At 47.4% G+C, this 25,104-nt stretch overlaps 1 protein-coding gene and 1 pseudogene across 1 annotated transcript in view; both read left to right on the plus strand.

Moving 5' to 3' along the window:
* Window positions 1-25,104, plus strand: part of LOC129382702 (uncharacterized) — a 674,466-nt gene that overhangs the window by 412,567 nt on the left and 236,795 nt on the right. The gene's annotated exons all lie outside the window — the stretch shown is intronic.
* LOC140218901 (uncharacterized) lies at window positions 12,329-17,760 on the plus strand (annotated as a pseudogene).

Here is a 25,104-nt window from a genome sequence, read left to right on the forward strand (position 1 = left end):
CATACTTCTGGTATGGACAAGCAAGAAGTATGAGTGAACCGAATGGTGCAGTTTGAATTAATTGGCTTTAAATACATTGACAACATACTGAGCCAAACAAAAATTATAAATTTGTTTAAGTGAACCGAGAGTACGAATTATCAATTTGGATTCTAATACGTTTACTGTACTGTCAACAGGTGTCATATGCCCGGCTGTAGTTTCGTCTGAATCCGAGCTGGTTCTGTTTCATCACGCTCATGGTCACATGGTCCGTTTGCTTGCATGTTTGTGTTGTCTGATGACGGCAGTGCACTACTTGCATAGTTGCTTACAGCAGTAAGTAGGCATGTAAAACTTAATTGGAGGACCATTAGGAACACTAAGCAAAACATAAAAGCACATGGCAGTGCAGGCGACCTCGTGACTAGAGCCTGTCCGTGTATCTCTCGTAATGCCTACCTAAAACCAGTGTCGCTTGGCAGGGTTGTGGATTTATGGCTTCAACAGAAACCTAATCGGGCCTGCCACTTGACTGTCTGATGTGTGCAGTGTGCCAGAAGCAGTAAAGAAAATGCTATTTAGGAAGTCTTTTGAACAACATTCATACAAAGATCGTATAGGAGGACTATGTATATTAAAAGTACATTAAATATGTGAAAAATCTTTTGCATTCCGGCCACGGCAGCTGCATTTCGATGGGGGCGAAATGCAAGAATGTCTGTGCCCCGTGCATTGGGGGCATGCTAAAGGTGTCCTTGTGGTCAAAATTAATGCGGACTCCCCCGCTATGGTGTGCCTCATAATCGAATGATAGTTTTGGCATGTGAAAGCCCAGAATTCCAGAATTTCTAGTTTTGAGAGTGAATTATCGATTTGAATTCAGATATTGGTAATTGAACTTTGGCACTAAGTGCAAAGATTGACGTAGAAAAAAATTTGCTGTTCTGAGATCAGTGTTTAGTATGTTTCTCTAATCTACACACAAGTGGTATAACTTTTTCAGCAAGCATAGATTACCCACCAAATCAGTCGCCATACTATACCATGACCAAGTGGGACATCACGCCTTTTGGATAATGAGAGGCAAGTCACCCGCCTGACAGTACCAAGAAGCTTTGTGCTACTCTTGGTTGCATGACTTATTGCTTTTATAGAATGTTCTCCCGTTTTGCATTTCTCCTGAACTGATTTGCCACATTTTACTCAAGTACTTCAAAACAATGGTTTTGGAAATTGTGATGTTGCAGTTATTATTGTTTAGTATATTTTATAAGTATTTAGTGTGAGAATTATGTTCCTCAGCATTGCTGCGGTAATAAGTTGGCTGTGAAGCTTGTTCACGTGTAATTTTCATTTTTTCTTATCATTCTCGGATGAAGATGTTCTCCACTAGACCTCACCGTGACTCTGCTTAGTGTATAGCTTTAAGATTCTTACATGTGCTCTCATGCTGGCAGTTTCCTATGGCGGAGTTGTATATATATATATATATATATATATATATATATATTGAAATTATAAGGCTTTACATGCCAAAACCACTTTCTGATTATCAGGCACGCCGTAGTGGGCGACTCCGGAAATTTCTACCACCTGGGGTTCTTTAACGTGCACCTAAATCTAAGTACGCGGGTGTTTTCACATTTCGCCCCCATCGAAATGCGGCCGCCGTGGCCGGGATTCGATCCCGCGACCTCGTACTCAGCAGCCTAATACCATAACCGCTGAGCAACCACGGCGGGTATATAACAATAATAATAATAATAATAATTTATTTCTGCCTCAAAAATACAGACAGGGGGAGCTGCTGGAAAAGCTTTCATAAACAGCTTGACTCGGCCGCAGCGCCGAAATACAAAGCAGCAGCGACAGGCGATCTCATCTCAGATATGATGGCTTCATGATAAAGAGAAAAAAAACCAACAACAACAATATAGCAAGACCATACGAAGACTCAACAAAATCTTATCTGCACTTAAATGTGCAGAAACGAAGTTACTTCGTCACAAGCAGGATTACATGCATTAAATTTATATATATATATATATATATATATATATATATATGCCGAGATTAGTGGCCGCTGAGTGTATGACTTGATGTCCTCACCAGTGTTCTTTTTGCAAGAGCTCTGGTGCATACTGCAAGAGATACCTTTGTGTGAGAATGCACGATGACAATGACAAATGCGGAATGTTTGGTTTTTCAGCAGTTTTTATTCACGTACTCATTTAGCCACTACTGCTGGCTAGAGCCTGACAGCGGTGTTAAGGCGGAAAAGCTTGTGGAATTCACTGTCATAAAGAAATGCATATATATGCACTGTGTGGCATTATAGAGGAAGGAAAGAAAAGGAGAGCTCTCAAAGTTTCTGTATGCTTAAGGAAGTGTGTGGTGGAAGCCAAGTGGCATTTTAGGCTTCCCTGTTTTGCTTTATGGAGCAAATAGCAATAGCTAAGGGAGCTGGCCATACTCGCTGACATCACCATCCTCGTCGAGGTGTCGAGCCCAAGCACGCAGCCGGTTGGTAGCACCTTATATCGGACGCTCTCATTGCAGATAGCGGTGCTGGTCCCGGCAACCCGTAGATATTGCCAGCCAGGTAGCTGCTCAGGTCCCAATTGGTGGTCGCGTCCAGTGACGGGCAGGAGCTGTCCCCGTCACTGGCCTGACTGAAAGCATGTTCACGACGGTTGCGGAAACAGTGATGCCGAGCAGCATGACAGCCTGGAAGACTACAAATGGTGAATGGTCCATACTAGTCGCGGTGTCGTGTAGCAACACGCAGGCAGTGGGCAGCAGCTTATATCGGGTGTGCTCATTGGAGATAGCGATGCCGGTCCCGGTATGACGGGTCGTTGCGAGCCGGTTAGCTGTTCCGGGTACAAATTGGCAATTTCATCCCTTGATGCGGAAACACTGCCCCCGCCACTTGCCTGAGTGAAAGCATGTTCATGACGGGTGCGGAAGCAGCGACAACGAGCAGCATGACAGCGTGGAAGAACACAAATGGTGAATGCACCATACTGGTCGAGGCGTCATGCCCCGACACACAGTCGGTGGGAAGCAGCTTATATCCAGCGCGCTCATTGCAGATAGCGATGCCGGTCCCGTAAACCACGTAGAAGTTGCTAGCCGGTTATCTTCTCCGGGTCCCAATTGGCGGTAGCGTCCAGTGATGGGATTGCCCTGACCGTGCCGCTGGATAGCCGGAAAGTCTGTTCATGACGGGTGCTTAAACAGCCACGCCGAGCAGCATGACAGCTTGGAAGAACATGAAAGGTGAATGCTCCATTCTCGTCGCGGCGTCGTGCCCGAGCACGCTATCGATGTGCAGCAGCTTATATCGGGCGCGCTCATTGCAGATAGCGATGCCGGTCCCGGTATCACGTAGATATTGCCAGCCGGACAGCTGCACCGGGTCCCAATTGGCGATCGCGTCCGTGATGGGGAGGCGCTGCCCCCATCACTGGCCCGACTGAAAGCATGTTCATGACGGTTGCGGAAATAGCGATGGCGAGCAGAATGACAACCTGGAAGAACAGAAATGGTGAATGCAACATACTGGTCACGGCGTCATGCCCCAACACGCCGTCGGTAGGGAGCAGGTTATATCGAGCGCGCTCAATGCAGATAGCCATGCCGGTCCGGTACCACGTAGACGTTGCTAGCCGTTAGCGGCTCCAGGGCCAAATTGGCTGTTTAGTCAAGTGATGTGGTGGCGCTGCTCCGGTCACTGGCCTGAGCGAAAGCATGTTCATGATGGGTGCGGAAACAGCCACGCTGAGCAGCATGACCACCTGGAAGAACACATAAGGTAAATGCTCCTTTCTCGTCGCGCTGTCGTGCCCCAGCACGTAGTCGGTGGGGAGCAGCTTATAGGGGCGTGCTCATTGAAGATAGCGATGCAGGTCCCGGTAGTACATAGACTTCGCTTGCCAGTAAGCTGTTCCGGGTCATATTGGCGGCGTCGTCCAGTGATGTGGAGGCGCTGCCCCCGTCAGTGGCCTGAGTGAGAGCATGTTCATGACGTGTGCGGAAACCGCCACGCCGAGCAGCGTAACGGCTTCGAAGAACCAATAAGGTGAATGCTCCATTCTTGTCGCGGTGTCGTGCCCGAGCACGCAGCCGGGGGGCAGCAGCTTATATCGGCCGCGCCCATTGCAGATGGCGATGCCGGTGCCGGTATCACGTAGATATTGCCAGCCAGTTAGCTGCTTTGGATCCAAATTGGCGTCTTCGTCCAGCGATGGGGAGGCGCTGCATCCGTCACTGGCCCGACTGAAAGCATGTTCTTGACGGGTGCGGAAACAGTTACGCCGAGCAGCTTGACATTATGAAAGAACAGAAATGGTCTATGGTCCATTATAGTCGCGGCATCGTGCCCTAACATGTAGTCGGTGAGTAGCAGCGTATATCGGCCTCGCTCATTGCAGATAGCGGTGCCGGCCCGGCACCACATAGATATGGCAAGCCGGATAACTGCTCCGGGTCCCAATTCGCGGTCCCGTCCGTAATGGGGAGGCGCTGCTCCAGTCAGGGGCCCGTCTGAAAGCATGTTTATGACGGTTGCGGAAATAACGATGCCTAGCAGCATCACAGCCTGGAAGAACACGGATGGCGAATGCACCATACTCGTCGTGGCGACATGCCCCAACACGCCGTCGGTGAGGAGCAGCTTATATCCGGCGCGCTCAATGCAGATAGCCATGCCGGTCCGGTGCCACGTAGACGTTCCTAGCCGGTAAGCTGCTCCGGGGTCAAATTGGCGGTTTAGTCCAGTGATGTAGAGGCGCTGCCCCCATCACTGCCTTGAGTGAAAGCATGGTCATAACGGGTGCGCTAACAGCCAAGCCGAGTAGTATGACAGCCTGGAAGAACAGAAATGGTGAATGCATCATACTGGTCGTGGCGACATGCCCCAACACGCCGTCGGTGGGGAGCAGCTTATATCGGGCGCGCTCACTGCAGATACCGATGCCGGTCTCGCTTTCACATACATGTTGCAAGCCCGTTAGCTTCTCCGGGTCCCAATTAGCGGCTTCGTCCAGTGATAGGGAGGCGCTGGCGCCGTCACCGGCCCGAGTGAAAGCATGTTCATGAGGGGTGCCGAAACAGTCACGCTGAGCTGCATCACTGCTTGGAAGAACACATAAGGTGAATGCTCGATTCTAGTCGCGTTGTCACGCCCGATCACGCAGTCTGTGAGCAGCAGCTTATATCGGGTGCGCTCATTGCAGATAGCGATGCCAGTCCCGGTACCACGTAGACGTTGCTAGCCGGTTAGCTGCTGCGGGGCCAAATTGGCGGCTTCGTGCAGTGATGTGGAGACGCTGCACCCGTCAGTGCCCTGAGTGAGAGCATGTTCATGACGTGTGCGGAAATAGCCACGCCGAGCAGCATAGCGGCTTGAAAGAACTCATGAGTTGAATGCTCCATTCTTGTCACGGCATCGTGCACCAGCACTCACTCGGTGGGCAGCAGCTTATATTGAGCGCGCTCATTGGAAATTGCGATGCCGATCCCGGTATCACGTAGACGTTGCTAGCCGGTTAGGTGCTCCGGGGCCAAATTGGCAGTTTAGTGCAGTGATGTGGAGACGCTGCACCCGTCAGTGCCCTGAGTGAGAGCATGTTCATGACGTGTGCGGAAATAGCCACGCCGAGCAGCATAGCGGCTTGAAAAAACTCATTAAGGTGAATGCTCCATTCTTGTCACGGCATCGTGCACCAGCACGCAGTCGGTGGGCAGCAGCGTATATTGAGCGCGCACATTGGAAATTGCGATGCCGATCCCGGTATCACTCAGACGTTGCTAGCCGGTTAGCTGCTCCGGGGCCAAATTGGCGGTTTAGTGCAGTGATGTGGAGGCGCTGCACCCGTCAGTGCCCTGAGTGAGAGCATGTTCATGACGTGTGCGGAAATAGCCAAGCCGAGCAGCATAGCGGCTTGAAAAAACTCATTAAGGTGAATGCTCCATTCTTGTCAGGCGTCGTGCACCAGCACGCAGTCGGTGGTGTTGCACCCCTCAGGGCGGTCCCTCCGTTAGCAACCAGTCTGTTGCATTTGAAGGCGATCCCACTGCAAGCGACCTGTCTCTCACAGCTCCACCGACATTTCATATTGGGTAGCGTGGCGTTGTCGGCGAGCTGCAGGCCTCCGGTAGACCATGGCGACCGAGCAAGGGCGAGACGACGTTTTGCTAGTGCGAAACTTGCACTGTTTTATTCCATGGTAGTTGAAAGAAAATAAGAGAAAGAAGTATCAAGTATGAAGTACATGGTATGAAGTATGAAGTATCCAATTCGGAGCCGCTTAAATAGGCTCTTCTAAAATCGTGTGGGCGGGATCTTGCTTGCGTCGATGACACGTGACAGGCACAGAGAGAAGGCCCCTCCTCCAGCAATACCAGGTGCGGGAAGGAAAGGTCGATCCTCATTTCGACGAATCTGGGGAGAGCGTCGGGTGAGTGACCTCTCCGGAGCTCGTGGGCTCCGGCGCAGGGGTAGAGTGAGGGGACGAGGTAAGCACACCCGATGCCACGACCATGAGAGGAGCGGAAGAGTAATTGACGTCTCCAGCGCTCGTGGGCTCCGGCGCAGAGTTAGGGTGAATGACCTCTCCCGCGCTCGTGGGCTCCGGATCAGGGGGTAGAGTGAAGGGACGAGGTAAGCACCCCTGGTGCCGCACTAAGAGAAGGTGGGGGGGATGAGGTATGGCCCTTGGCGTCCGGCCATACCTAACAGACTCTCCGGCGGGGGAGGAAGATACCGACGTGTAGGGGCCAGCAGCCGCTGTACGAGGGATCGACGTTTTGTTTCAGGATTCTCCGTAGAGCTCACGAACCCTTGGTTCGTAGCAGGTAGATTCCGGGGAGTGGTCATCCGTCCTCGTGGCGCTCTTGTGACATTTCTCCATAGTCCGGTCCGGTGAAGCTGGTCTTGCAAGCAGGTCTTGCCATTTTTCGTCTCCTGCGTGGGCAAGCAAACACCACAGAACAGTGCCGGACCCACAACCACAAAGCAGCGAGCACAAGGCCACTACCCCCCAAGACACAACCGGCTTTTAACAAAAAAGAAAACCGGCTACACCTTTCCCATTTCCTACGCGCGTCCTCCCCCCTTCAACACTAAAACAGCCATTTCTTGAAGCGTTAGGACGTGGTTATTAAAATCAGCTAACAATCGGCTTCACTTCGGAAAACATATGAATGCACGAAAAAATGCCACGGAAACCCGGATGAGCATGAGGCTTTCGATACTCCAGGGGCAACGATTTAAACCGTCGGCATTGCCGTTAAGCTGACCCTTCTTGAACCAGCGATATAGCAATTAGCTTCTGCACCGCCCAAACTACACGAACCGCATGTTTACAACCTATCGCAGTGGCGTACTTATCGCACGTATTGTTGCCACTGAACAGTCTGGCCATCTTCACAAGTACGTAATCACAAGCGCGCTAGCCTTGTGGTCACTATTCAGAACGCGTACTTGCGTCGTAGGCAAACTTTTCATTACGCCTACTCACGTTTCTTCCTTTAGTCCCTACAGGACACGTAGCTTAAACGAGCAATTAGATTTGCGTGACTTACGCACTCCACAGAACTCTTAACAAATTGCGTCTGCTAATAGCTCGTTCTACGCATGCTCACTAGAGAAGTCAGAATACGGCTGTCCTCAACACACACGAGCAACCCAGTCATAATTCTGCTTCCTTCCGTCCACACAGGACAGACGCTAAAGGAACTAAAAACGCTTCTCGGCGCAAATCATGCACCCACCGAAAAATTACGCGGTTAACCTTAGACAATAAAAAACGCATAAAAGATGAAGGTTAACTAAAACACACACGCGATACCATAGGCCTCTCAACAATAACCTCGACACTCAGGTTACTTACACACAAAATTTGAAAGCCTATCTACTTATTTATGAACACCTCGCGAGACTAAACATTTACCTAAAAGGCATCTTTCCAATCTCGAGCTGTTCTAACCAAACACAAACAGAGCTCCTACCTTACATATTGAAAGAAATTCTAGTCTCAAATCGCGAAAATTTCCAAATGTTGAACAATAAAACAAAACACTTCCTTTCTACGGAAGCTCCCTTGGTCTCCCGTTTCAAACGTTTTTGACTGACTCATACTTTGAGCCGTACTCGAGGGGGTCGCGGACCGAAAGCTACTCTGGCTAAGGAGGAACAACAAAAGGGCTGACTCACTATCAGCTCCCCCAAGACGTTAGAGTCCCCTGCCAATTTGCGTCCTGGCACCCCACTTTCATCATAACCTCGATTGACCGCGTCGCTACTCCCCACCTGGTCTCGTCTTGCCACCTTGCGCTTCTTTGTACTGCACGCTGAGCTTCGAAAAGAACGACGGAACGACGAGGAATTTAACTGCCCCGTGCCCTTTTTCCGCGTCCGTGCAGAACATGCTTCTCGGTCCCCTTTTGACCGGTGGCTCGAACGTGTTTGATGCGTCAACATCGTCCGTGACGACCGCACCTTTCTTTTCGCTGCGCCCTGCCTTTTCGCGCCTGTTGCCGTCTTTGGCTTTGCTACTTTAGTCATCGTATTAAGTCATCGCAATAAAGTCATCGCAATAAACAAACATTCGTTTTGCGTTTGCTACCCGCCAAAGTAGCCAACATGAAGCCTTGCCGAGACATGCCTGAACCACGTCTGAAGGCTGAGTGCTCCTTTGCGACCTACCCAGGCTATAAGCAAGCACGCTCGGTAATTCGTCTTTGAATTGTGCGCACAATTGTGTCTGGGTTCTTCAGCGATGCCGGGATCTGGCGCCGACATGGCTACCAGAAATTTACGCCTACTTTTTATGCAGATGACGTACGCTGCTTACGTGTTCGCCAACTTGACGTGTCCCCTGAGCGCCGAGAGCGCCGGATTGACCGACAGCAGTACGGCCCTTCGCTTTCCGGTTCGACGCGGAGCGCTGATCACGACACCTTTCGACTTTGACGGCACCTGCCCGACTCTTCGCTTCTCGGATCCACAAGGAACACTGGACGCCACAGCGACACCTGTGGTTGAACAACTCGTCTGCTGGCAACAGGGGTCAGCCCCGGACAGAAAACTACATAAGCAGCTGCCTCGCCACGCCACTCTGGGATCTGGCGCCGACATGGCTACCAGAAATTTACGCCTACTTTTTATGCAGATGACGTACGCTGCTTACGTGTTCGCCAACTTGACGTGTCCCCTGAGCGCCGAGAGCGCCGGATTGACCGACAGCAGTACGGCCCTTCGCTTTCCGGTTCGACGCGGAGCGCTGATCACGACACCTTTCGACTTTGACGGCACCTGCCCGACTCTTCGCTTCTCGGATCCACAAGGAACACTGGACGCCACAGCGACACCTGTGGTTGAACAACTCGTCTGCTGGCAACAGGGGTCAGCCCCGGACAGAAAACTACATAAGCAGCTGCCTCGCCACGCCACTCTGGGATCTGGCGCCGACATGGCTACCAGAAATTTACGCCTACTTTTTATGCAGGTTAGTTACTCCTACCGTTTCGTGAGTGGCAAGCCATTTAAAAAATCGGCGTCAGATCCCATTGCATGCTTACTGTTCGCTGCAAGCAAACTGTGTTATTTTGGGTTAAGTTGCATTTTTAGCCCAGGTTGTCTGTCTAAGATTTACTTACTGCTCTCTGGAGATGTAGAACAAAATCCAGGACCCCTTTCTACTGAACAAGAACAGCAAATGTTTCAAGCTATTATGAAAATTCCATTGATGATGCAAGGGCAGTCCGACATACTAGATGAGATCCGCTGCCTTCGAGCTAATCAGCAAGCTATGGAACAAAAGATAAACGACTTGAGTGTCAAAGTTCAACTCGCTGAGGAAACCGCATCACGCGTCACATCACTGCATGCCACCATAGAAAGGATTTCATGTCGTGTTGACTCGGCCACTTCTGCCCTTGCCTCAATGCGTGATAGCCAAGACGACCTAGAAAATAGGTCTCGCCGGAATAACTTGATTTTTTTCGGCCTTTCCGACACCGCGAAGGAAACATGGGCTGAATCAGAAGAAAAGATTACGTCCTTCTGTGCCGAGAAATTAAATGTGTCACTTGAACTACAATCTATGGAGAGAGCACATAGAATAGGGCGGTACTCTGAGCACAAGAAAAGACCATTAATAGTAAAATTTATATCATTTAAAGAAAGACAACGCGTCCTTGAGGCCGCCTCGAGACTAAAGGGAACAGGATTTGGCATTAGTGAAGACTACTCTAAGAAGGTTTGTTTTGAGCGCAAGAAGTTGCTTCAGTTTGCTAAATCCCGTGGCAGTGATTTCAAACTTATCTTCAATAAGCTCAAAATAGGTAAAAAGACCTACAAGTACAATGCTGATTCCGATGACGTAATCGAGTTAGACGGATAGCCATCACAGTTCGCTACATCTCGGAAGACGGCTCACAACCTGAATTTCATTGTCGTGAATTGTCGAAGTCTAAAAAACAAAAAACATGAGTTTGAATCTCTTTTGGAATCGACAAAACCACATGTAGTCATTGGCACAGAGTCATGGCTAGATAGTTCAGTCTACAACAGCGAACTATTTCCGTCAGACTACACTGTTTACAGAAAAGACCGCAACGGCCACGGTGGTGGCGTCTTTGTTTTGATCGACAGCAGTCTCAGCAGCACTCCCATCAACGTAGAAAGCTGCTTTTGCGAAACGGTCTGGTGTAGGGTGATGCTCGCAAACGGCCACTCTGTAGCAATCGGATCATTCTACAGGCCCCCAAACTGCAGGTCACCGAAGCCTTTGTTTCAAATGAATGACATCATGCTCTCATTAAACACGACATATATTATTCTTGGTGGCGACTTTAACTTTCCCCATATTAAATGGGAAAACTTTCAACCGCAAAACAATTCCTCATCTCTTATTTCCACAGCATTTTGCGAGCTGATAAAAGCCAACTCTCTGTTCCAGTTTGTTGAGCGCTCAACAAGGTTAGGATCAGCTAATGAAAGCATTATTGATCTGTTCCTCTGTAACGATCGAGATCTTGTATCCAGCGTCACCGTAATTCCCGGTATAAGCGACCACGAAGTCGTTGCTGCCAAACTAACGTGTACTCCTATGCGCCGAAAAATCCCACCGCCACGGAAGGTGTTCTTTTATAATAAAGCAGATTACTCATCGCTATCTCTGGAACTTGACAGCTTTCTACCTGAATTTCGTCGACACACCTCAAACATCGACGTTAATTCTGCCTGGTGTTTGTTTAAAGCTAAGCTATTGTCATTAGTTCAAGTTTACGTCCCATCACGCATCGTATCGTCCCGACGGCAAACTGATAAGCCATGGATGAACCACAACCTTCGATCAATTATTAACAGAAGGCACCGATTATATCGCAAATATTGCGCATGCCCGGATTCCAACACGTATCTTAAGATGAAAGACCTAAGCAAGACTATCAACAAAGAAATGAGGAACGCTGAGGCTACATACCTGCGCACATTAGGTGATAAAATAAAATCCAATCCGAAAGATCTCTGGAAGTATGTCAAAAGTAAAGGGAACAACAAAGTAACTGTGCCTGATACTATAGATGACGTAAATTACGGTGATGACGTAACCGGCAAAACTGAGCACTTCAATCACTACTTCCAACCAATATTTTCCGGCACTGCTGCTATTGTGAAAGACTTACCAATTCCTACCGACTACGAACAAATGGAAAACATAGACATAACAGAACAGGGAGTTGCTTCACTGCTCAAGAACGTTAAAGTTAGCTCCGCATCTGGTCCCGACCACATTCCAAACTATGTCTTAAAGAACTGTGCTGCATCCGTCGCCCCATTTCTAGTAATTCTTTTTCAGGCATCTATCGAAGAGGGGTCCCTGCCTAAAGATTGGAAAAGTGGTAACGTAGTACCTGTATTCAAAGGCGGCGACAAGACAAAGACAAAAAATTACAGACCTATTTCACTAATTAGCGTCTCATGTAAGCTACTAGAGCATATAATTTATACCAACTTAATGAGTCACTTACAGAGCAACAGATTCTTTTGCCCCACGCAGCATGGCTTTCGCCGGGGATTCTCATGTGACACTCAGCTAATCGAATTCACCCATGATATCGCGTCATCAATAAATAACGGACACCAGGTTGACTGCGTATTTCTGGATTTTCAGAAAGCTTTTGATTCTGTTGCACATAACCTTCTACTCACAAAACTGTCTGCCATCAAAATTCCAGCATCACTGATGAAATGGCTTGAGGCGTATCTTACTGGTAGAAAGCAGCGTGTTGTCCTTGAAGGACTGACCTCTTCAGAGACTGAAGTCTTATCGGGCGTTCCACAGGGGTCCGTCTTGGGCCCACTGTTATTTCTAATATTCATAAATGACATAGGAACGCATCTTTCCAGTCACATACGCCTGTATGCTGATGATTGTTGTATATATCGCACCATTACGTCCCCTGCCGATTCAAGTATCTTACAAAATGACCTTCTAACAGTGTCCACGTGGTGCGACAGCTGGAGCATGAAACTAAACTCTGCCAAGTGCAATGTCATTCGCTTCACTAACAAGAGGGTACCACTTGTTAAAAATTACTTTCTAAACAGTGAACCATTGATCGAGGTAACTAGTTACAAGTACTTAGGCGTTGTCTTTACAAATAATCTTTCTTGGAATGACCATATAGAGAGCGTGGCGTTAAAGGCTAGTCGTATGTTACATTTTCTAAAACGTAATTTCTGGAGAGCCCCCCATAAGGTAAAGGAAACTCTTTATTTAACAAACGTTCGTCCGATGTTAGAGTACGGCAGCTCTGCCTGGGACACAGAGACAAACACAGCCATTAACCAACTGGAACGAATACAAAAACGCGCCGCCCGGTTCGTTACTGCCAACTATGATTTCACTCAGAGCTCATCACAAATACGTGTTAACTTGGGATGGCCACTTCTCGAGAACCGACGGAAATATTTGCGGCTTAAACTTTTCTTCAATATTTACACAGGCAAGACTGGTTTGTGCAGTGACACATACATAAAGAACCCAAGCTACATATCGCCTAGAACAGATCATCCGCTAAAGGTGCAAGAATACAAATGCCGTATCAACCTATATAAGCATTCCTTCTTTCCAAAAACTGTACATGATTGGAACAAACTGCCGCTCGAAATTGTTACAGCAACGCCATCTGTGTTCGAAACTTTGTTGTCGAAACATTTATATCTTTAGTTCTAAAATGTGTTTCGCTTCGGACAGAATAGGAGATTAACCTTTCCTGTCCGCGGCTTTCTCTCTTTTTTTTTTACTCGCTGTTTTCTTTTTTTTTATTATTATAATTATTAATAATATCTTGCGTCGTATTATGTACTAAAGTGTATTTATATTGTATTTCATAATAACCTCTAGTGTAATGTTGTGTTAAGTACTGTGTTTTCAATATCAATTTTTTTGTTGTATTGTGTATGAGATCTATCCTTTTGTAACATCAATCATCTGTATTTCCATAATTTGTATACTCCTTCCCCCTACTCTAATGCCCAACATTGGGCGCTGTAGGTATGTAAGTAAATAAGTAAATAAATAAATAAATAGCGTACTTCACGACGAACTGCTGCTGCGATCTCTGCACTGGGACGAATGGGATGTGCACTTGTTCCCAGTGGAACCACGGCGGCATCTTCGGAAGTATGGCCTGCATAATATGAATGCCATGGACAGCCCGGTGTTCTACCGGTCGTTCAGGTTCGAGAAATCGGAGCTGGACGATCTTCTGACCGGCCTACTGATTCCGGAAGAGGTATAGAGCGCTCAACGGGTTCGAGTTCCAGGCCGCGAGGCGCTGTGCATGACGCTGCGGCGTCTCGCCTATCCGAACCGCCTGTGTGATCTTGAGGTCTTCTTCAGCCGCCACACTTCGGTGATATCGAGTGTGGTTTCTAAAGTTTTATCTCGCATTGAATACTACTTTGGACACCTCCTAGCGGACCTCACGGAGCACAGGTGGCTCAACCTAGAAAACCTGGAGCTGTTTTCCCAGGTAAGAGCGCGCTTTGACTAGAAGTGTAAAACACACATCATTCCTCTTCCCCCACCCCCACTTTACTTTGTGCGCACTTTTTTTTTCATTTAAGCGAAGCCACCTTTGCTCTTCCTTCGACGTTCCTACGGGGATAGCCGAGAGCGTGCAGAATGTAGACATGAGCAGCAGGATAAAGGGGCAAAGGCGACGCCAGGAACCATGCCCCGTTTGGAGTCTCTTCAGTTAAAGAAAAAAGAAATATGCATGGGCAGTTAGGCCAGCGACTAATTTTTTTACTGTTCTGAAAACGGGTAACGAAACGGCCTAATCAACCGCATTGGAAAATGCAGCGTGGTCGCTTCTCGAAGCATGCAACTCGGGGACATATGGCTGAAGGCTTTAGGGTTTGACGAATCCGCTGTCGACGAGCAGAAGTATGCCTGCATACATCGTGAGTCGACGTGGTCGTGCCAATGCACAATGCGGCTTGTCCACATGCCATATAGAACTAGAAGGATTACAGCATCATAAGGTATGCCATGTTCTTTCTCAGCAAGGAAACCTGGATGTAAAGGAAAGCTTTGTTTTAAATTTCGCTGTAGTTACCCCAAAGAACATTGCACTACAGCTTTTGCCTCCATATAGGATTTAACCAGCCGTATGAGACCGCTGCAGGTGAACAGTGTGTTTCTTACGCTTGTCCTGTCACCGTTGCTAACACGTGTCATATGATTGGCGCGAACAGGCGCACCATGTGATCACTGTGGTCCTCACATTCAGCTATGTAGTAATGAAATGAGTGAACAGCCTTACTGCTCTTTACTCATGGAAGTGTGCAAGGCGACACTACAAATGTATGAATGCTTCAAAGCAAGTAAATGTGGGTGTCATCTGGAGGTGCTTTATGGAATTTCAGAATTCGACACAGCTCTCATTTCATCGGAAATGAACGCAGTGAGAGTATTAATTTTAAGATGCGCACTGGGCAGTGCTAACTTAATGGACGGCAAGGAAATTGTATTTAAGGAAAGCCGAAATGTCCTCGCTGCCGAATTTTATGGACGAGGCCATTGATGTAAACATTGTGCGCTGACACTTGAACACACCTTTACCTGCGTTCAGAGCTAGTGGTGGTAACGATCATTGTTTTCACAAGGGGGACTTAAATGCTAAACCTTACACAGTATGTTCCATACTTTTCAATTACACAGCCCTTGCTCACACCCAGACCGTGACATCAAGGTAACACTATTATGCAAGCTGCAGTCCAGCACATAAACAGTTGTGCCATGATGCAGTGTGCCGTGTGAGATGGTGACAGTACACTTCTCACTGGATACAAATTGAGCAGGACTAACCGCTATAAAACATCTCACTGTGTATTCTTTCTACTGCGTAGATAAACACACTTTGCACCCAAGATAATGTTTAATCTCATTTCAACACTGCCGTACTTCATAAAACTGTGAACATAAAAACTCGGCACTAATTAATGGTCAGGCAGTGCAAGAATTAAAGGAAGCTTTGCTTCAACTGATTGCCATAGCATGTGGGATATGCATGCTTTTTCACTTATGTGTGTGCTTGTATGGGTTTGTGTTTGAGAGCGAGGAAGAACCTTGCATTATTCTGTGGTAGTGGTGCTAGAGTTTGAAGTCATGTCAAAAGTGCAGGCAGTGAGGTATGCTTGTTGCATCTTCAGCAGCAGTGTTGGCTGAGCAATGAAGTCTAATCCATGCTGTAAGGCATATATACACTCTTTAGGTGCGCGCACATGACAAGGAATGTAGCCGCGAGCGCTCCCAGGTAATTTACCTTCATGTTGCGCTTGTGCATACCGGTCAAAGCATCATCCGGTGAGAAACCGGTACATTGCACGAGCAAAAAGAAGAATGAAAGGAAGTGGTCTTGTTGCCATGGTAACTGGTACACAGTCCGCTCTCTTATCACGCACAGGACCGACGAAGATATTTCTGCCTGGTCAGTAGCAGCGTGGTATTCATTACTTGTGGAAAACAAAATGGTGAGCCAAGAAGATATTTACGTGTTTAAATACAACAAACTTTTAGTCGTGAGTCAGCGCTCGTGCTTGTCTATTCGTCGGTGTTTTTAGTGCACACTTTGTGTAATAGTTATGAAGAAGTGTGTCATTTCAGTGCCTTCTAAAATAGTATAAAATAGTATTTCGCACTTAACGATGTGCAGATGACGAAGATTTGGCAAAAGAACAGTCAAGTAAATTTGTTTGTTGCACACAAGCGCATGCATGAAACCCCGCCACAACAGCGGACATTTCTACCATAAAAGAATTGCCACTTCTAACGTGACACACGTATGGTGAGAGATACATATTGTGGCACAATTTCGAAACAGGGTCACAATTAGCTCTTCCTGCAAGGCACGATGTCCACACCTAAAGAGTGTATGTTACACCGTGGTCTAATCCTATTCTGATCTTTTTCTCAATACGTTTCTTGCTATGGATAGTTTCTTGCTATAGATAGCTGTTTACCGATGTTTCTTTTTCTTTTTTTATCAGGCCATTAACAGGAAAGGTGCTCCATTGAAGAACTGCTGGGGTTTCGTTGATGGCACAGCGCGACGAATTTGCAGGCCATCAGTTGGTCAGCAAGATAATTTCTCTGGCCACAAACGGCATCACGTGCAGAAATATCAAGCCGTGATGTGCCCCAATGGCTTGATATGCCAAGAGGATGGACCATTTCACGGTCTGCGCCATGATGCTGGTGCGTGAAGTTGCCTCTAATTGCTTCTCGAATGTACCATGGTGATTAGCTTCAATAACTTAAATACCTAATTTAGTATGGCAATGTTCAATGTTATAATTGCTACCAAGCTGCCTATTCATGTCCTGCCGTGGCGTGTTCCGTATTTTCAGAACCACTTTACACTTACAGGACCACGTATACCAAATATCAAACTATACATGTTTGTGTTGTCCCATTTTCTTGCCCACTTAGGTATGTCAGACCGGGAATTAAAGGGGTCATGAACCACCCCTCACGCGTTGTGAAAAAAAAAAACACACATTCAGCGGATAGCATACACTGCTCTGAACATTTCAGCTCAATTTTTCAGTCATGCACGATCCACGAAGGTTCACAAGGTTGCAAGGTCACCTTTTTCACAAACACATTGTTTTCAAACAGAGGCCTTCTGCTCACCCATTTCAAAGCTACCAGCACCTTGCATGCTTAATGGTGGGAATGTATACCCTAATAAGGTCCCTTAACTTTCCTTTAGCTCACACGCTGCTTCTGTTTGTGCAAAACAAGTGCACTTGCATGAGACTTTCTCTTCTAGTCTCACAAAAGCTGTAACCTTGTTTCAGGAATTCTGAAGAAGACGGCCCTCTACCGCCACCTGCAGAAAGTCGCCCAAGTCCACGAATACCTTATCTATGGCGACCCAGCCTAGCCACTTGGGTCCCTGCCGCTTAAGCCTTTTGGAGGTGCATCATTGCAGCCCCACGAGGTTCATTTTAACAAGCGCATGAGCACTGCGCGGCAGGCTGTAGAATGGGGGTTTGGCAAGGTGGCAGCCGACTTTCCATTCGTTGATATCCACAAAAATAAAAAAATGACTCACCAGAGGGTGAGGCGAACCTATAAATTTGCAACACTGCTGTCCAACTGCCGTACTTGAATGTATGGCAGCGAAGTGTCTACATACTTTGGAATTGCACCACCCTCCTTCAGAGAATATCTGGTACTCTCCCAATAAGTTCCCCGGGATAGTGTATTACAGGTTGGATTGGGCAACATTTTGATGACACACAGAGAAGTGAAACACACTACGGAGCGCTACTTGCACCTATCGTTTTATTCCCTTGTCAATGGAATAAATGCGGGAAGATACTGGGGGGGGGGGGGGGGGGGTAATGACAAAAGAACAAATAAAGAAAAAATTTTTTACAAAGATGGCCATCTACCAATGCCATGCCGGCTTTGTCATGTGATTATTTTTTCTGCACTCATCCCCATAAAGGAACCAGGATACAAAATTTCAGATTAGCGCATGATGAAATCTATTTTCTTTGCACTAAGGTAGGCTGATGGCATGCTCACGCACATACTTCCCAATCACACAATCCCAGCGGCTTCGATTATCTCTTGCTTCATTTGGCTACCATCTTTGCTCACAATCTTGCATTTCTTAAAGGATGGCCGACATCCGCAATCTCTCCAATGTATCCCAAGGTGTCCGGCTACTGCTTTTGAAAAGTTATGATCATGCTATTTTAATCTTTCGTTCAATAGCAGTCGCCAGGCACCTTGGGATACATTGTAGAGATTGTGGATGTCGGCCATTCTTTAAGAAATACAAGATTGTGAGCAAAGATGGCAGCCAAATGACACGAGAGATAATCAAAGCCGCTGAGATTGCGCGTTTGGGAAGTATGTGCGTGAGCAGGCCATCAGCCTCCCTTAGTGCAACGGAAATAGATATCCTCAGGCGCTAATCTGAAATTTTGTATCCTGGTTCCTTTATTGGGATGAGTGCAGAAAAAATGATCACATGACAAAGCCGGCTTGGCATTGGTAGATGGCGATGTTTGTAATTTTTTTTTAAATTTGTTTGTAGTCGCTACGCCCCCCCTCCCCCCTCCCAGTATCTTCCTGCATTTATTATTTTGACGAGGGAATAAAACGATAGTTAAAAGTAGAGCTCTGTAGTGTGTGTGTCATCCTTTGCGGTGATGGTCTGTTTGCTTTATGCGGAGCGGTCCTGCAAAGTGTAGTCTAGTTAACACCTTGGGTCATAGAGAGCTAAGACAGGTTGTGAAGTCGAGGTTTTCTTAATTTGTTGAAAAGCCTGCTTTTGAGTGGCATTCCAAATGAAATATGAGTTGGATTTATGCAAGAGCTCCATCAGCGGATGTGCAGTGTCACAGAAGTTTGGAAGGAACCAATACGAAGTTGGTCCTCCCCTGGAAGTCCTTGAACTCTATCATTTCATGTCATTTTAGCGATGGCTTCTATGTCCACGGAGTTGTTGCGCCGTCTGTGATCGCTCACAGAAAGCTATTACTTTCCGGGGATGTGCTTAATTGCAGATGATGAAGCATGCGTGATGATCAGCATACAGTGGCGAAACGTCCCTTTTTGCAGCACTGCTAGCAGCACACTTTTGATGCTGGACTCTTATTTGGGGTGTGTTCCTTGTCTACCGCACCAGTGACAGGACTGCTAGTCTGAGGTTTCTCAACTGTTTTGCGTTTCCTCTAGACATGTCGCGTTGGGTGAGTCTTATGAAGAGGTCGATGGTAGGATCGACGGCTTCCGTTGAGCCGGCAGCATGAATGTGTGGTTGCTGCTTAAGGGCTTCCTGAAACTGCTTGCCGCAAAGTACTGCTTCCTTCAATGTGAGGTCTTGTTCAAGCTGTAGCTGTGTCACGTTGCGAAAGCATTTTAACCAGCTTACTAAGGCTAGTGAGAGCTGTATCACAGTTAACTCTGAATAAATACTTGCCCTCTTCCCACAGTAGCGCTACAATACACCTGCCATTGGATTTGCTGTTAGTCTCGTCAAATCGCTCTAGAAACTTGTAAGTGCTTGAGTCGCTTTGCTGAACGCTACCCATTGCTTTGAGTCAGTCACCAAAAGGACTGCAAAATCTGTAACGTTTCGTGATCAGGAAGACTTTCCACTTACAGAGCACAGACCATCTAGTTCGTATTGCGTTCGATGAATACTTTGCTTTGACTTGGTCCTTGGATTGTCCATCCAAGGTGGAATTTACTGCGACTAATCCTCGGATATCTGTGCTCCATTCAAGTTCTCCAGTCAATACCTTCCAGAGATGTTCTGACCCGATGAGCAAACAAAGCCTGGGTTTGGCATTTGCTTCAAAGAAACGCCGCTTATCGGCAAGAAATTTGCCTTTAAGTCGTAGTTGTCCCACAAAGTTGTCGATGGATGGTGCAGAAACGTAGTGGCATATGGCACCATGATTGCTTACACTGTGCAGACATGGGCATTGCACTAGTTACGCGAAGCAACTTTCACGATTCCACGCCTTTCAGCGCCTGATGGAGTGCTGAAACTCACCGACCTGTGTTGAAAGCGATTCTTGTCTCACCACTAGCCTTCAGTCGTAACCTTATTGCGAGACTAAGTGAGATTTACATGACAAGATCTTGACTGGTGAACTCGTAAGATACATCTGAAGCAACGATTGTCCTAACTAGCTGTTCCTATTTCTCAGCCAGAGAGAGCTTAGCATCACAAGTTCGTGTGGAATGCTTATTTCATTAGCAGAAGAAATGCACTTCTCACCGAAGACGCATAATGCAAACGTGGTGCTGCGGTCTAGTGACTTTTCGATGTATGTACACCTTCCGAACGCATGCCGCTGATGTGAAGCACTTCACCTGGCTTTCTAATTGTACCCTGGTAAAGTCGAGCAGCTCTTTCAACTTGGCCCCCACCATTTGTCCTGAAACATTTCTCGGAGGGTTGGCAATGCTAAGTCCCCTTAGCGCCTCTCTGCCCTTCTCTTGCACAAGATCAAGTACATGTTACATGACAAGGCGTTCCGCATGACGTCTACCAGCATTCCCGAAAAACTGAGGGCTGGTAGGTTCGATGCACTAAGGCAATGAATATGCAGTTACGTGGCATCATACAACTTCTGGAGACCTTACATTGTGTTCCCGGCATGACATGCGGAAAGTTTCTTAGGGTTGACAAGTGACAATGTTCGGTCTTCTTTTCGTCACCGAACTTTTACGTAAGAAACTTGACGGCATCCACATGACATACTGTGGTAACCAGCAATCAACGCTGCTGCCTTATCTACGAGGTAATTCCACAAGTGGTGGAACTTGGTCTCGTGCAATAGTGTCTCACTGCGTTGGACAGTTTTCTTCAGACTCTTCCCAAATTATGATAATTGGGGAATTTCTCCTCTAAAAATGGGAATGTTAAGCTTAAGCTTAAGCATAATCTCAAATGTGACAATGCCATGTTAGTTGCGGCCGGATAAGGTTGAGCAGAAACTGCGTTACCGGTCGCATTCAAGTCCTTCCAAAGTGTCGATCTGGCAGAGCAATTCAGCCAGCATACCATGACATGTTTTTCATAATCTGCTGCAGTGCTGTATTCTGCCTCAAGCTCGTTGTCAGGAACGTGCCCTTGAATAGTAGCATTAGGACTTGAATTTCAAGATTGCGGCAACTCACGCAGTCAAGAATACATGTGAGATTGGCGATGTCAGTGTTGCAGTTGTTGAGCAGCACTTGGACCTCCTTCAGATGCTTGGTGTTCTGGGTATGTCACGCTGCCCGCTTGTTCTTTAGACCATCCATCAGTGAAACTCTTCAGCTGTGAGTACACAGGCATCGGCTTCCTTGGTGATGCTTGGGAGTGTTCCTCGGTCTCTTGATCCCCGCACCCGCAGCGTGAAGTGGTCGAGTATAAGGTCGCTTGAATCGTGTGAAGGAATGTGGTGTTCGGCATGGGGTATTCGGCCTGGAAAATATAAGGAAACTGAGCTGACACAAGAAGTCAGACATCGAGCCATTTTCCCTTGCGGTTACAACGCCTTTCTTTTACCCACATGTTTAGTCGGTGCACAGTTATTCTTTTTCCACACGAATAGAACAGTTATATTATTAGAGAGGTTTAGCTTGTCTATTATTCGGGTAAACGCAGGTGGACGTGGTGTTGGCGAGGAGGCGGAAACGGGAGCGCCCTGCATGGTGCAGCCACCTGGTAACGCAGAGCTCGAACAGACAAAAATGGCTAATATTGTAGCAACCAAGTGTATTTTACATTGTTTCAGGTGTAAATTTTTGGCAGAAAAACGGTTATACCAGTGCCCAAAATTTACACCAGCAGCGAAGTCTAATACACTTGGTTAAGGTAATATTAGCTATTTTTGTCTGTCTGAGCTTTACACCGTCCAGGCCGCTCACGTTTATGCCTCCGCCCCAACACCCACCTGCATTTACCCAAATACCGGACATGCTAAACCTCTCCATTCTCGTATTGTGCGAACATTTTTATTTGCGACTCAAATTTATGCAATTCCTAGCTTCCATTTTGAATTTAACACCACAGCAGTAAATTGTGCACACATAAACAAGAAGCGTGTTTCGTTCCCCACTTTTGAATTAGTTACAAATTTCAGTCACTACAACATAATATTCCTTTATTCTGGCTTGGTTTGACCACAGAAAAGTTTTCGCAAATGAATGACTGCTGCAGTATATTTGCAAATTTGAAAACGTAACGTGGCTGCCATTGTTGCATTGCTCGCATGTTAAATGATGCGACTTTCCTTTATTGACCTTTTCATGGCAGTCCCGTGGCCGCTGCCACTTTGATCATGTGGCGACGCATCCATTCCCTGCCTCAACTGCGTCCGTTGCCTCCGCGTTTACAGTGGTTGTGTATGATGCCGGTGTGGCTTAGCAAACCTCTTTTTGGAAGGTGTCGTAGATGGTGACTAGGTGGATGACCAGAAGCTTTGACAACAGTTCCGGAGAAAATGCGAAAGTGCTTTGGAAGTTGATTATGCTATGTCCAAACAGCGTATACTGTGCTTGTTTTAAAAGTGAGGCTAAATACATATTCCAAGCTATCCAAACTTTCCGTTCATGAATTGAATCAGGATTAGTGTTTTGCTCTTCGTTCTTTATATGGGAAATTTTTGTAGCAGCGGCTTGTCACATTTCTGACTCAAATTTTCTTGGTGCGGTCACCATTTGATTATTCCTGCCTAAACACTCGTCGGTGTGCTCACTTCCGATAGATTTGTTCTTGCTGCGCTCGAGGCTTGAAACGCAGCCGTTTTGTACATTGTAATATCTTGTAGCAAAGGTGTCTTATTGCTAGCAGCTCGCTTACTCTTGTGGACCGTCACGAAGCAATCGGCTTCGACCATTCGTGCGTTGTAATTGCAGTCCCTCATTTATTGCGCGTAAATGGCATGCACATTCAAGTGTGTGCCCATTCACTTACTAATATGTTGGCAATAGACTGGGTGTCAGATTGCGTGCCAGTTGGGGTAGATGTTTGTAGATACTATGCAGGAACATACTATGACAGGAAGCGGCGCTACTTTCTTTCTCAGTGTTTAACGAGCGATACTGACTCTTGCCGGCATACCGGGGCTGAAGCACTTTCTTTGAAGGTTAGCGATACAACGCTGGTGGATGAGAAAATTTATGTATCCTCGAAGAAAGCTGTAGATCTTGAAGTGCCGGTAACATGTATGGGCAGCTGCAGTAACGGTCCACTAATTTCGCTGCACAGATTCATTCAATTCCTTAGTATGCCAGCCATCACTTTTGCAGCCAACTACTGCACGTCTTCAATCCACATTAGCGTTAGCGAAAACTCAGTTCCATTTCCAACAGCTGATTGCACAGAAGCAAGGTGGAAGCGCTAATGGTTCCATATTCGTCTGCTGTCACTGAGGAGACGTGCGGTGCGCCATCTCATTTCTCTACAACAAACTGCTCTAAGAAAAGTGCCAATACCTTAGTTTACCATATGTACTGTTGCGTGTGGAAAGACACAGACAGAACACGCTATTTACAGGCTATTTACACTGGAGCCAGGCAGCCAGGCCGACACTCGCTCGCGCCAAGTACACCGACCAACTTCGTCGTCGTTCTCGCGGCGGCTCGTTTCTTGAGCATCGCTTGATCATATCGTAATACTACCCCCCCCCCCCCCCCCCCCGGCGGCAAAAGCACTGTCACAGTGCCGTTAAATATCTACGGCGCTTGGAGAGTTCTAGGGCTTGAGTCGGGCGACGTGGACAATGTCACTGGTTGTCACAACGGAGGACGTAGTGGGCGCGCCGAGAACGATTTAATAGGTGACATCGGTCACTTTGCGGAGCACGCGATATGGGCCTGTGTAGCAAGAAAGGAGTTTTTCACATAAGCCAACTTTACGCGAAGGTGACCAAAGCAACACGAGGCTGCCGGGCACAAAATGGACGTAATGGTGACGGAGGTCGTAGCATTGCTTCTGCTTGTCTTGAGATACTTGTAGACGAGCGCGTGCAAGTTGGCGAGTGTGGTCAGCATGGGCAATAGCATCACGGGCATAAGCGCTAGTTGTAGCTGTGGCGGACGGAAGCACAGTCTCCAGTGGTAGCATTGGTTCGCGGCCGTACAAGAGATAAAACGGGGAAAAGCCAGCAGTTTCGAGACGGGAAGAGTTGTATGCAAAGGTAATGTAAGATAGAGCCAGGTCCCAGTCACGGTGGTCGTCGAAAACGTATCTGGATAGCATGTCTGCAAGGGTGCGGTTCAAGCGCTCCGTGAGGCCGTTCGTTTGGGGATAGTAGGAGGTGGTAAATTTATGCCGTATTGAGCAGGCACGCATGATGTCGTCGATTACTTTGGCCAAAAACGTACGACCACGGTCTGTTAGCAATTGACGCGAAGCACCATGCATCAATATAATATCATGTAGGAGGAAGTCCGCTACATCAGTTGCGCAACTGGTCGGAAGAGCACGGGTTACGGCGTAGCGGGTCACGTAGTCCACCGCGACTGCAACCCACTTGTTTCTTGTAGCCTTGTAAAATTCTTGTAGCCTCAAAGCCCATCGATCAAGCCGGCCTGTAGGATCTTTTAGCGATGAGAGCCAACAGAGAGCATGATGGTCAGTGACTAAGGAAAAAGGGCGACCGTAAAGGTAAGGACGGAACTTCCCAACCGCCCAGACAACAGCAAGGCATTCTCGTTCCGTAATGGAATAGCTGCGCTCCGATGGTGATAGGAGGCCGCTTGCATAAGCAATAACGCGATCCTGGCCACGCTGACGCTGGGCTAAGACGGCACCTACGCCATGACCGCTGGCATCTGTACGCGATTCTGTAGGGGCATCAGGGTCGAAGTGGGCGAGGATAGGTTGTGAGGTTAGAAGAGTGACGAGACGAGAGAAGGCGGCGGCCTCTGCAGTGCCCCACGAGAATTGTACGCCTTTATTCAAAAGGTTAGTTAGGGGTCTAGCAATTGTCGCAAAATCTGGAACAAAACGACGAAAGTACGAGCATAGCCCTACAAAACTTGGAACGTCTGCGGCTGTCTTCGGAACCGG

The sequence above is a fragment of the Dermacentor andersoni genome, chromosome 6, assembly GCF_023375885.2.
Source record: "Dermacentor andersoni chromosome 6, qqDerAnde1_hic_scaffold, whole genome shotgun sequence".
Classification (NCBI taxonomy): Eukaryota; Metazoa; Arthropoda; class Arachnida; order Ixodida; family Ixodidae; genus Dermacentor; species Dermacentor andersoni.